At 36.1% G+C, this 14,606-nt stretch overlaps 1 non-coding gene across 1 annotated transcript; it reads left to right on the top strand.

Annotated features, from left to right (window-relative positions):
* Window positions 1–2,945: 2,945 nt before the first annotated feature.
* LOC123937829 lies at window positions 2,946–3,069 on the top strand. Its single transcript, XR_006817611.1, has one exon. It is a non-coding gene; the product is annotated as a small nucleolar RNA SNORD22 (small nucleolar RNA).
* The last annotated feature ends 11,537 nt before the right edge of the window (window positions 3,070–14,606 follow it).

Below are 14,606 nucleotides of genomic sequence, written 5' to 3'. Positions count from 1 at the left end.
GAATCCTAGAGGAGAACATAGGCAGTAACCTCTTTGATATCAGCCACAGCAACTTCTTTTGATTAGTTTCTTAAAGATTAATCTTTGTCCCATTGATAAAACCTCTCTCATTGACAAGATCACCTGTAGAAAATGGCAGTTTCCAGAGGGCTAACTATACCTTCAACTCTTTTCCACCCAGAAAGCATAATAAGAATGCAAATTATTATAGTAATGTCAGAATGACTGTAAGTTACTTCTGTTGTTGTTGTTTTTGAGTCTTGGAATTATAAACACCCTACTGTATCTAATGATGCTGTTTTTCATTGATTCTGTTTAAAATTTGATGAACAATTTTGGTTAATTGCATATTGATTCTCTGTTTACCTTCCTCCCTCTCCCTTCTCTCTCTCCTTTCTCTCCCCATCATTATTCCTCTCTCTGATTTATCTATATATTTCCTTCATATTTTGAATTTCTGATGCTTGCTGTTTATAAGAAACCAAAGAAAAATTTCTTTTTCTCAAGCCAGTAGTATTTCTTACAAACTGCAAATGAATATTAATTATTTTTCTGCTTCAATTTCTTCCTTATTTCTATTATCTCAGTGTTAATGTTAGCCTCTACAAAAAAAAAAAAAAGAAAAAAGAAAAGAAAATCATCCTTTTGTTTTGGTTCTCTGCTATTATTTTATAAAAATCACTCTTATTTGCATCTTTCTCTTAAGAAATCAGGTAGATTTTAGTCTTTATTTTTCTGAATCTGTTAGTAGGTCATTTTAAATGTTGCACTCCTTTGTGTCTCCCAGTGCTAGCATTTCGTGCATATATAAGATGGCCCAAAGCCCTTAATATTGCTTTCTGCTTTCAGGGATATCTGCTTCCTCCCCCATAGAACAAAATTCCAGGTCATTTTTATTTATTCCTTTTAAATTTATTTATTTGACAGACAGAGAAGCAGGCAGAAAGAGAGAGAGGGAGAATTTTTTCAATGCAGGGCTCGATCCCAGGACCCTGAGATCATGACCTGAGCTCAAGGCAGAGGCTTTAACCCACTGAGCCACCCAGGTGCCCCAAAACTCCAGGTCATTTAGATGGGACTACACCTCACTTTCAATGTGACACTTAACACATTTCTATGTAATACAAGTGTTCTGGGAAATTTTTGGTATATTCTTTCTCTCTCAGGTAATCTGACATAACTAGAGAGTTGGAGTGTTTCTCTGAATAGGTTACACCCTAGTTTTAAAAAACTATACACACATCCCAAATCTCCTATGTTCCCTGTTTGATATTTTCCTGCTTGAAATTTGGGTGTTGAAAATAAAATAGAAATAGTTCCTTCCATTTTTTTTTATTATTATTTAAAGTCAAGCTTTGGTTTGTCCACACTTGTATTTGGATCATAGCTACTGATTTTTTGTCAATAAAGTGAACTTTTCTAGCCTCTTTATCAAGGTGCTGTCGTGTAGTAAAGAGCACAAAATTTGAATGAATGAGACTTGGGTTCTAGAGTTGGCTCTGAATATATTTGCTTTATGCCTTTGGACCTTAATAACCTTCAATTTATTCTTTTTCTCTCATAAAAATGTGTATTTTTACACTGGAAAATCATGTAAGCACTTAGGGTATTAACACTCAATCTTAGCTGTTGTTAACTAACACTGGTTATACAATGTGCATCTTGCTGTATATTTTAATGGAACATTTAATGGAACATATGCCTAGTGGGTCACCATTTTATGAAAAGAATGAGGAGTCATGTATAATGGCATGCTTTAATTTATTTCAGTGTCATAATGCTGTATCATGGTCAAATGAAATAATTTTAAGTGGTCAGATAAATTCAGTCAAATATGAGTATATGGGTTGAGTTTTCTCCTTAAAGAACTGAATGAATGAATGTGATAGATGTATATTTTTTTAAAGATTTTATTTATTTGACAGAGAGAGAGACATCCAAAGAAGGAACACAAGCAGGGGGGAGTGGGAGAGGGAGAGGGAGAAGCAGGCTTCCCACAGAGCAGGGAGCCCGACATGGGGATTGATCCCAGGACCCTGAGATCATGACCTGAGCCAAAGGCAGATGCTGAACAACTGAACCACCCAGGCACTCCAATGTGATATATTTTTAACAATCTTGTATAAACATTAACTTTCATGAACATGTATTTATTGGAATTATGATTAAGTTTAATTAACAGGAGGAAATAAATGTAGAAGATTCAAAACATATGAATACATATTATATTCCACCTCCAGTAGCTTGAATTGTGGGTGTATATATGTGTAGAGGTTAATGTGTGTGTGTGTGTGGGTGCATCTGTATATATTTATGTTATATATAGTTATAGTATATATATGGCAAACATTCAGTATACATAGTGGGGGAAGCTGAGAAAGGAGTTGTAAAAAGTTTACGTTTTTGAAAATGAAGGATACTGAGAGAAATTAATTAAAATACATCTTGCTTTTCACGAGAAAAGCAACAGTAAATGCCTCAACTTGAATATAACTCAATATGCGTGAAGGTTTTGTGGGTGCAGGTAATGTGAAGACAAGCATGTGAAATCATGTTTTTTACACATTATATTTGTAGAGGTTTTATATTTACAATTGGGTAAGTCAGTTATGATTATTATACCTTATTGTTATATTTGCCAGAGTTGACATTGTACTAGATTATAATGGAATTAGTTTCCTCCAAACTTTATGGTTGAAATCTCAGTAGCCATTACAGATATATACTGAGTCTTTTTCGATTGTTGATGAAGAAACCATGTGGGTTGTATCATCACAATCAGTGATAAATATGAAATATGGTAATAATATATTTTATTTTTTACTGAAAATTCTTTATTAAAATAACTGATATGCATATGCATATATGCATGTATGCATGCATACAAATGCATGTGCATAGTAATGTAGACTAGCTTTTGTCTAAATATTAAGAACATGTGGAAGTCCCAGTGAAGAAACATCCAGGGACATACTTCTTGTCCCAGTCCCAGGATCTATAAAGGTAAGCGCTCTGGGGCTGAGTGGGGGAAGGAGGAAAGTTTATTGAAGAAGGAACTGTCTGAGGGAGCATAGGATTTCTAGACATGGGAAAGGGAGAAATAATTGTTTCTTGGAGATCAGTAAATATATTTTTCCATCGGAAGAAAGAACAAGACAAATATAACGAATTCTAACTCTCAGAAGATATCAAAAAGGGAATTTTCGGGTCATTTCTTATACAATGTACTGCTCAAGTTAGCATAGAATCATTTCAGCCTTTCCAAAATAATTTTTTTTAAGATTTTATTTATTTGTTTATTTTTTGGGGGGGCGGGAGAGGGAGATGGAGAGAGAATGTCCAGCAGACCCGTCCCTGAGCCTAGAGCTCGATACAGGGCTCGATTCCAGGACCCTGACATCATGAACTGAGCCAAAATCAACAGTCAGATGCCTGGCTGACCCTCCCAGGCACCCCCCGAAATACAGGTTTTTTTTGTTTGTTGTTTTTTTTAAGATTTTATTTATTTATTTGACAGACAGAGATCACAAGCAGGCAGAGAGGCAGGCAGAGAGAGAGGAGGAAGCAGGCTCCCTGCAGAACAGAGAGCCCGATGCGGGGCTTGATCTCAGGACTCTGGGATCATGACCTGAGCCGAAGGCAGAGGCTTTAACCCACTGAGCCACCCAGGCGCCCCCGAAATACAGTTTTATTTTAAATTTCAAATAAAAAAGAACATGTTGAAGGCAACGATGTATTTTTTTTAATTAGCTATCCAGGTGTTCCAAATCTCTTTTATTTGAAATTAAAAGAATACATTAAGGGGCGCTTGAGTGGTTCAGTGGGTTAAAGCCTCTGCCTTCGGCTCAGGTCATGATCCCAGGGTCCTGGGTCGAGCCCCACATCTGGCTCTCTGCTCATCGGAGAGCCTGCTTCCTCCTCTCTCTGTCTGCCTCCCTGCCTACCTGTGATCTCTCTCTCTCTCTGTGTGAAATAAACAAATAAAATCTTTAAAAAAATACATTAAGATGGGCACTGTAATAAGAGTTTTGTCTTAAGTACACCATGATTGTATGATATAATATTTCACTTCTTCAACCCAGCTACCTATACACAGCCTATTGATGCAGTTTGTCTCATATTTTTATGATATCACATTACCTCTCCTACTGTTCTAGGTTTGCATGTATTTTCATAAAGTAAGTTTTCTGAATGTTTAAACCTATCCGTATCTCATGAAAATTAATGGCAAATACTCATTTACTCCAAGTCAGACACAATAACTGAATTTTCCAGTAATTTTTCACTTTGGCTAAAAAAGAGGCTAAAATCAAGGAGTTGGTTACTGATTTAGCTGTCTTTGTATGTCATAATGAACTTAATGACACAAATTGTTTTAAATATGACTATGAAAAATCACTCTAGTGATGTAAATTGTGTAGAGGATAATAGCTTCAGGTTAGAGAAATAATGATTTCTCAAGACTTACGAGAAAGACAAAAGCAGTAATAAAACCTGAAAAGGAAAATCACAGCAGACAAGGGGACCCTATGAGCAGTGAGGCAGCCCAGTTGGTGTGGCTCATAAAGATGTTTCTCCTTGGGGATTATTGATGACAATAACTCTTTGTTATAGCATATTGATTTCTTGCATCTCTATCCCTTGAGTCCTGCAGCCAGGAAAGGAAACAGTTTACATTATAACTGTCATGATGACAAATACAGATGAAAAAACAAAACAAAACAGGTTCTTAATAGCTTCTAGGGGAGGAAACTTCTTTTTACACGGTGATCGTGAGTGTGCACTTTTTCTGTAGCCTCAGCTCTCACTCATAATGGGAGGAAGAAATAAATGAATCTAATATAGCACTTGGTGTGGACAGAGATCAATGAGGCTACCTCACATCTGGCAATATTGTCAGTATGATATGAGAAAGACCTTTGTTTTCAAAATGATAATTCTACAACTCAACCGTTGGCCACAAAGTCAAACACCAATGGTCAAAGAAGCTGTGATCCGAATAAAGTCTCTGGAGAATGTATGTATCACTAACCAGTCCTTGTCATCCTTCTGTTCTGTTCTGTTCAGGAAAGAGATTTTGTCAGGGAGATCCAATTTCTAGAAGATTCCTTAGTAAGAAATTCAAAAATTAAGTTATATAGTCCCCACGTTGATGTTGATATCAATAGCATCAACATTAAACCTATTAAAGGAAGACAAAAATTGAACCAAATAAACAAGTCATGACTCCACCATTTCAATAGTGGCTAATATTGACTCAGAAGAAGAGAAAATCATCTCAACCAGTATTTGGTTAAGTTTCACTGCCTTTTTTCCCCCTTTTTATTACTATTATGGAAAAATCAAGTAAACTGTTGGCTTCTTGTATTGCTCATAAAATTCAAACTAAAAGCATAGGCTAGCAAGGAAACACAATCCCCCTATTTGGCCCTGACACACAATTAATGAGTAAATAAGGGGAGAGAATCCATACATACTCCATCCCTGCCATATTGCCTTTCACTTGGTGAGAATGTTGCGAGATTAGACTCAGATAGAGCTACAACTATGCTTACTTATCTCAGCTTGAGTTTGAAGATGTTGGGCAGAGGTGTGTCACTGACACATGGACAGAGGGTTTAGAAGCAGGATGGTGGGAGAGGACTAACTAGTTATGAATCAGACTATGATTAGGTCTTGGTTTCCTCTTACTGTTTAATTTAGGTGTTACTTAAAACACCTGAACTTCAATCTGATACATTCTAAATTAGGGAAAATAATGAGGCTCATAATCTCTAACCTTACTGGGTTGTGAGAAATAACTGAAAATGTAAAAATTAAGGACCTAAGGTTGAGTGTAGCTTTCAGAAATGGGGAGATTCTCTCTTTTGTGATTGTGGTTGGTTTTAATTTGTTATTGCTAAGAAAACTTTACGTTCCATATCTTTTCTAGATGAGTGAAAATATACATGCCATAAAACCTGATTTTTGTTTTCCTCTTTTGTGAAATAATTATTGTATCATCTGGCTTACCTAAGAATCTTAATGTAAATGGGATTTTTAACTTTAAAAACAATGTTACTAGGTATGTTTATTTGTATCATTATTATTATACTAACTGAGCTCATAGAGTTAACTAAATTCAGGACAGCAATCTTTAAGTTCAGTATCAGCTTGCTTCATTCGTTCATTCATTTGTTCATTCACAAGATAGTTTTGAGCACCTACTCTGTGCTAACATTGATCTACATGCATTGATCCCTAGATCTTGCCATCCTAGTAGGAGAAAAAGATACTAAATTAGTGAATATATTCATAAATAAGATAATGCCAAATGATTTCAAGTTTTGTGAAGAAAATGAAATAAGATGATGTCATATTCGAGTGGGATGGTATGTTAGCTGGAAAAGATGACAATTAAGCTGGAACTGAATGTTCAGAAGGAGCAGGTCATGCAAGCATTAGGTAACTATTTGTATAAACAGGGGGATTAACAAGTGTACAATCCTAAAGAAAATGAAGTTTGACACTTTGCAGGGGCAGAAATCTGTTTATTGTGAAGGACTACTCTTGCAGTAATAGAGACCACACAGTGCACAGTGCCTAAAATGTTTACTATACGACTCTTTACAGAAAAAGTTTGTAAACCCCTGATCTAGCACAAATGCTTTCTGGAGTGATATAAGAAGTGTGCATGGAAAACAATAACCATTCGTCTGCTCATGAATTGTGGTTCAGGAATTAAAGCAAACCTCTTCTATTTCACATGGCATGGGCTTAGATTACTCACTCATATAGTCGGCTGGTGCTTGGATGGATTTGCAAGATTCAAGAAGACTCTCTACTCATTTGCTCTAGGTGTCTGGGGCATCAGTGTTTTCTTTCTCCTTCTTCTCTTCTCTCCTTCCCCATCCTCTTCTCCCTTCTCCCTCTCCCATCCATTTCTCCATTCTCCCCAATCCCTCCCCATCCTCTTATTCCTTCTCCCCTCCCCTATCCTTATTTTCCTTCTTCTCTCCACATTCTCCTTTCTTTTCTCTTCTCTTTTCTTGTCTCCTCTTCATATCTCCACTATGGCTATACTGACCTTCTGTTCTCCCCACCCAGACCCCTACAGCGTGGAAGTCTTAGTGTAGTCACACTTCTTATATGCCAGCTACTTCAGGGAAGGGCTTTTCCAAGAGTCAGGGTCAGAAGCTTCAGACTTTTAAGTCCTGGACTCAGTTGTCCTACAAAATGACTTCTGCTACTTTTTGTTGCTCAAAATAAATCACAGAGCCAGCCCATATCTAAGGAGACAAGAAAAAGTCTTGATTTCTTCATGGGGAAGTGGCACCGTCACTCTGAGAAGCACCATTTTTGATGTGAAATATTGTTGCAACAATCTTTAGAATCATAGTCTACCAGAAGGGTACTTAGTGACACAATCAGTTTATATTCTGGCACTGCTCATCACCTCATCCCATCACGGTAACTAAAAGTTTACCGAAAGGTCATCAATCTGAGGAACATACTGAGAAGCAGTGACCTAGGTTCTGTTTTGTTTTTTTTTTAAAGATTTCATTTATTTATTTGACAGAGAGAGATCACAAGTAGACAGAGAGGCAGGCAGAGAGAGAGAGAGGGAAGCAGGCTCACTGCTGAGCAGAGAGCCCGATTCGGGACTCGATCCCAGGACCCTGAGATCATGACCTGAGCCGAAGGCAGTGGCTTAACCCACTGAGCCACCCAGGCGCCCCGTGACCTAGGTTCTTGAACACTACATAAAGCCTTTGGGCTTCTTTGGATGACTTTAATAAGATATTGTAATATATTCATTTTATGTTGGATTACATAATTACACAGAGAAATAATTCTAGAAAGGTGGTTGTAAATAAATATGCAAAAATTGAATTTCTGAAATATAATTTTCCAAATGAAATATGATCAGAAATTTTATTTAATCAAATGCTTAATACCTCAAGGTCTGCATATGGATTCATGAAAGCAATCCCTTTTCTCCTTATAAACTTCTGCCTCTCCAAGGGGCACTTGGGTGGCTCAGTTGGTTGAGCATCTGCCTTCTGCTCAGGCCATGCCTCATCGCATCTGGCTCCCTGCCCTACGGGATGGAGCAGGGGAGGAAAGAAGGGGGGACTGCTTCTCCCTCTCCCTCTGCCTGCCGCTCCCCCTGCTTGTGTTCTCTCCTTCTTTCTGTCAAATAAATAATTTTTTTTTTCTGATGGGCAACAACTTTTTTTTTTTATATATGTTTTTATTTGTCAGAGAGAGGGAGTGAGAGAGAGAAGAAGGTAGAGGTAGAAACAGGCTTCCCACAGAGCAAGGAGCCCAAGGCAGGACTTGATCCTGAACCAAAGGCAGATCTTAACTGACTGAGCCACCCAGGCATTCCAATAAATAAAATATTTAAAAAATTATTTCTGCCCTTTCATATAATGTGACCTAATTCTTACCAGATGATATGAAATCTGACTAGAAGAAGCTGTTTTTCTGGACAAGGAAAATATCTTAGGTTTAGCTATAATTGCCAAAGGTACAGGCCATGATTTCTGAAATAATTTCAAGGCTCTCAATATCTGAGAAAGTATATCCCATGAAAGGAAGGATTTTCATTCATTATAACCTGCAAGTATGAAAATACTTTGTATTCTAAAAGTAATCAACTAGATTTTTTTTTTTCTGTGTTTCTGTGTGATGTGGGATGTTAGAAATTTTCCATTATGTTGTGGACTTCCGTGAGATCTCTTTTAAAGAGGTGATTCATGGGTACCGGGTGGTTCAGTTAAGTGTCTGCCTTCAGCTCAGGTCACTATACCAGAGTCCTGGAATTGAGCCCCTGCATGGACCCCTGCATTGGGCTCCCTGCTCAACGAGAGTCTGCTTCTCCCTTTCCCTCTCCCCCTCCTCTTGCTTGTGTGCTCTCTCTCTCTGTTTCTGTCTCTTTCTGTCAAATAAATAAAATACAATAAAAATCTTTTTTAAAAGGGTGATTCATAAGTAAATTTTATTAAAAATTTAAATACATAATTAAAATTATACTTTTTAAACAAGGAGAACTAAGCTATTAAATTAAAATATGATTACATAGAGGATTACTTGAAATTTACTTCATATATATATATGTATATATGTGCATGCATGTATGTATTTGTATAATTTAAGCCCTCTACATCGTTTTATGTGCCTAATTTTTAAAATGTAATTTGAGGTAAATACAAAGACTCATTACAAATTAAAAGTTCTAAATCTACGGACATTGGGGAGGCGAGGCGAGCCATAAGAGACTATGGACTCCGAAAAACAACCTGAGGGTTTTGAAGGGTCAGGGGTGGGAGGTTGGGGCAACCTGAGGGTTTTAAAGGGTCAGGGGTGGGAGGTTGGGGGAACAGGTGGTGGGTAATGGGGAGGGCACGTTTTGCATGGAGCACTGGGTGTTGTGCAAAAAGAATGAATACTGTTACGCTGAAAAAATAAATAAAATGGAAAAAAAAAGTTCTAAATCAAAAAAAATTTGTTTAGAAACAGATTTAAGTAAAATTGTGTCATGAATGATTTCTACAAATATGTATTTCAGCTCCCCCTTAGGTAGCCCTCTGAACAATGCTGTCTCAGAATGATGATTGAAAATAGCCTTTATAAGATAAGGAAGGGAAAATTCTTACTTACACAACCGAAAAGAGTTTTCATTTGGAACCTTTTTCTAGAGATCTATATACCTCAGTAAGAATTTTTAGTGTGAGATATAGTAACATTCCATTTATAGAATATTGGCACATGTACATGTAGAAAAATCTAGTGAAAATGGGCGTCTAAGCTAGCTTAAGTATTTTGCAGTTAACTTTTTTCCCGCACATTTGCCCTCTGTATTAATGGTTAATATTACCCAAGATGCCCCCACCCTGATGCCTTTATTGATTCTTAAAGTGGGTTTAAATATAAACATCAAAAGAATTAACTTCCCCTTTACAAAAATAAAGAGTAAAGTGGCTCTTCAAAATGATATTCTTTTATGAAGCACCGCCTATGTGCTTAATAGAAAAACAATAAACTTTGAAAGAAAGAAAACAGATAAACTGAAAAAGAAATTGGAAAGATATGACATGTACAAGATCACAAATAGCAGAGTGGACAGGCACATGGGGATGTGGCAGAAAGCTTGAGAGTTGTATTATCCATGCAAATGTTAGCATAAATACTAAGATGAGGTGTAATATGATCAAAGTCACATTTAATGATAGAAATTTCAATGAGAATGTGTGATGAGTACATGAGTTGGAGAAAGAGATTAAAGTCCAGTATCTTTGATGTGAGACTCCTGGTAGTTCTCGGGAAATACAACTGGAGTGTTTCTTTAGGACTCTCCCAAGCATTTATTGTCTCTTAATGAGTTTCCGGTATTTATTTATAGCTATTTAGTCTTCCTAACATGAAGAGAATTGTTCATGTTGAAGAATGAGAAAATAAATGTATATTCATATACCAGTCTGGCCAAATTTAAGCCAAAGACCCAAGAGTATTAAATTTGATAAGGGTACTATGCACATTAATACGTAGATAGGACTACATTTAGAGGGCACTTAGTTTACTGGTATGATAGAATAGGTAGAATTCTAGCTCCCCCAAGATACAACCATCCTAATTCGAGTACCTGTGAATATGTTATTTTACACGGCAAGAAGGCATTTAGCTTGCCGATTGACTACATCTGCTAATCACCTAACTTTATGAGATGGAACTTACTCTGAATTACCTGAGTGAACACAAGGTAACCACCAGGTTCCTTTAAATGTGGAAGATGCAGAAGGAAGGGTTGGATTCCAAGCATTGTAGACACTAGCCATTGGTTCCTCTGAAGATGAAAAGAAGCCACAAACCAAGGAATTAGGAGAGTGTCTAGAATCTAGAAAAGTCCTGACCTCCTCAAATGCAAGATAATGAAGTTGTGTTATATTAAGCTTCTAAATTTGTGGTAATATGTTAAGCAGCAAAAGACAATTAGTAAATATGTTTGACTCATCCAGACACACTAAACATGTTGTTTCCTTGTGCTACGTCTATGAATGACCCAACAAGCATTCAGCAGGAGACTTTGTTCCCTGACCACCTCCCTCTCTGTTTTTTTGTTTGATCCTCCTTTCTCTTATAACCCATCCTCTAATAATAACCTCTCTCTCCACACACATAAAACACCCTACAACCATTGTCTTTGCGCTATGCTGTTGTGTACTTATAGTATATGATTCCAGGGTTGTCTAGGAAAAAAATCTAAAGAAAAAATGACACAGAACAAAAGGTATGGAACATGGACTGCTATAATGAATCTGCCAGGATATTACTTATATAATTACCTCAAGAAAACCTTTTTTTAGAAAAAGTAAAAAAGGACTTATATTTATTCTGAAGAAAAAAATAATTGTCATTGCCACCAGAACCCAGCTGATTCATGAACCTACAGAAGCATGGAAGAGGACATATTTTTCTTCCCACTTGGGGTACTGTACAGAACTACTCTACTCACACAACACACACTGAACTGGTCTGAAATATTCTGGTGCCCACGAGGTTCCCGCAGGTTAATTCCTGCTGTGCTGGGAACGGACCGATTTGCACTGACATGCGGTGTTCTTCCTGGGAGAATGCCTCCTGCAGTGCCTTCAGGTTGCTCCTGTTGTGGACAGAACATTATATTGTACATACACAGTTATATCTTATTTACCTTTAGACATTATTTGTTTTATACAGAAAATATTCTCGCTTTCTATCATTGCAACTTTTGTTTAACTTCAAAAGTAAATTATCCATCCTACCAAACCCAGACACAGTAAAACAATAAGCACAGTATCATATTTTTTAAAAAGAAATAGAATACATGATGAATTGCAATGAAAGACTGGAACACTAGTCTCATTAAATTCAGAGAGCCAACACTGGGACTTGTCAGATAGGATATTTGATGACAGTAACTACAATTAATCTTGCATAAAATTTTGCCTAATCCTGTAATACAGAAACTTTATTTTTTTATCAGCTAATAGCTTATTCTGAAGTGAGAAGAAGGCATTTGTCAACAAGGTCAAGAGGAGTAAGAAAATTGGAAATAAGAAAGCATAGACGAAGAATGTATACAGAATAAAGTCAGTGGCTTTTCAGCATGTTGCTATCCATTGGAAGGCAACTATCAAACAATTTATTTTGTTTCATTTATTTTTATTTATTATTAATTTTTTATATTTTGTGTCATTTTTAGCCGATGTCCTATTTTTAACTGATATTCAATATTTTAATATCAAAGTGACAGATAACTTGCTGTTTTTAGCATATGCATATATATATACTACCTATATGCTTACATATATACACATACATACATGTTTAGATTAATTTGAATGTTCTGTCAAAACTGTTATTTATGCAATTCTAAATCAGATGTAAAAAAGTAAATGGAGGATGACACTAATATATAATTTAAGATTAAACCATCTTTAAGAGTAGCAATCATAGCTAACCCTATTTTTAAATGATGAATAGAGGCTTTCCACTGTGACTTATTTTTTTTTAAGATTTTATTTATTTATTTATTTATTTATTTGACAGAGATCACAAGCAGTCAGAGAGGCAGGCAGAGAGAGAGAGAGGCAGGGAAGCAGGCTCCCCGCTATGCAGAGAGCCCGATGCGGGACTCGATCCCAGGACTCTGAGATCATGACCTGAGCCGAAGGCAGAGTTTTAGCCAACTGAGCCACCCAGGTGCCCCTCAGCTATGATTTAAAGTTGACAAACTATTTCAGATTTGCAGCATTATCCATAAATGAGCACCTTTTAAATAAATAATCAACAATTATTCATTTGAAACATTGTTAATTAGATTTAAAAATCAATCAAATTTATTTGATTAACATTAACAGTAGGTAGTTAATTGTTAAAAATATGCCATTTATACCTAAAAGAACACTAACCAGGAGCATATAGCCTGATGTGTTTTCAGTTCACGCACCCACATAACACAGCAGAGGTGTAAAAGGCAAGGCAGTGCTTTATATTGTGCATTTAAAATCATCATTTGAAGGGTCGGGGGTGGGAGGTTGGGGGAACAGGTGGTGGGGAATAGGGAGGGCACGTATTGCATGGAGCACTGGGTGTTGTGCAAAAACAATGAATACTGTTACGCTGAAAAAATAAATAAATTAATTAATTAAATTAAAAAAAATCATCAGTAAAGGGGTTTTGTTTGTGTTTGTTTTAGAGTTTTGATTTTTTAAAGGGGGAATAATACAGGATCTACACAATGTTAAGTAAAATGCTATTGCCACTTCATGGAAATTAGAAAAGAAAAGAATGTTTCTTTTGAGTACTACAAAAATACAGCAGAGAAAACAATATTTGTGTCCTTTGAACAAAGTCTGACCCACAGATCTTACTTCTTTATTTATGACAGTTGTTAGACTAGACATCAGGGAATTGTTGATGGGGTACCTATTGAACTATCGTTGGATCTACCATATTAAATTTGAAGGAGTCAGCATGTGTTTATGAAATATGATATTTGTACAAAATTAGTCAAGGAAAGAGGATTCAAGAAAGGGTTCCATGGGGCTGGAATTACTTGGGCTAGAGATAGAATTTTAAGGTTGACTTGTTCTTTCATGCCTGATGGTGTTTAGAAAACAGAGTTCTAATATTTTTAGAATTCTTTTTGTTCTTTGTGGGGTACCTGAAAATTAAACATCAAGGAAAAATACAGCTTACATTTAGAAATTGGAAGAAAAGCTGTGAATCATATTAATACCTTTTTAAAAAAATTTCCACATAATTAACATCAAGTGAATTTGAAAAGCAGCCAAAAATCCTATGAAAAATGCTTTGTGTTTCTCTTGTTTTCTTCTAGAATACAAGCATAAATTGAAATTCAATTCAGTTCTCAATATATAACTGAATTCTGACCCTTTAAACAGTCACACATTCAAGCCAAGAATTTTGGAATGTTTTTATTTCTTTAACAATCTGGATTCTCTCACATGATTCTTGCCTTATTCTCTTATAAAACAGTGGCTAATGAATTATCATAGGAACTTATTTATAACACAGTTTCCCTTAGACCCTGATTTGACAAATCTGGGATGGAGCCTGGATTTCTAAAATTATAACATATACTCATAGGTGATTCTGTTGAACGTAGTTCAGTTGGTACCAATTAGTAGCAATGACTGAAAAATAACAACTTCCATTTATGAAATTGCTTATGGATATATTTTATAGTACTTAGTGATTTAGCCAAAAGTTTTTATTGCTTTGTTGCTCTGAGTTATCCAAAATATATGTGAAAACACAGGCCAGGTAAACACTATTTGAGGTTTTGAAGGTGACCATTGATTCCTCCAACACATCATATGGTGTCTTAATCTATATTTCTGTTCTAAGAAGCTAAACACTGAGATAATCTGAATTTACTGAATTATAGGAGAATATCAAGAAAGAATTTGATTTCTTCATAGATACATAAGTTATAGCTTAATTTCAATACTAATTTAGTCATGGCCTATTTTGTGGAAGGTACAGTTCTATGTAGAATGATGAATAAAAATGCCTGCACTGCCTTTCTGTAAAGAGGGCGGTATGATATCCGTGTG

This window comes from Meles meles, chromosome 2, assembly GCF_922984935.1.
Source record: "Meles meles chromosome 2, mMelMel3.1 paternal haplotype, whole genome shotgun sequence".
NCBI lineage: Eukaryota > Metazoa > Chordata > Mammalia > Carnivora > Mustelidae > Meles > Meles meles.
This window is presented reverse-complemented; position numbering and strand designations above follow the sequence as displayed.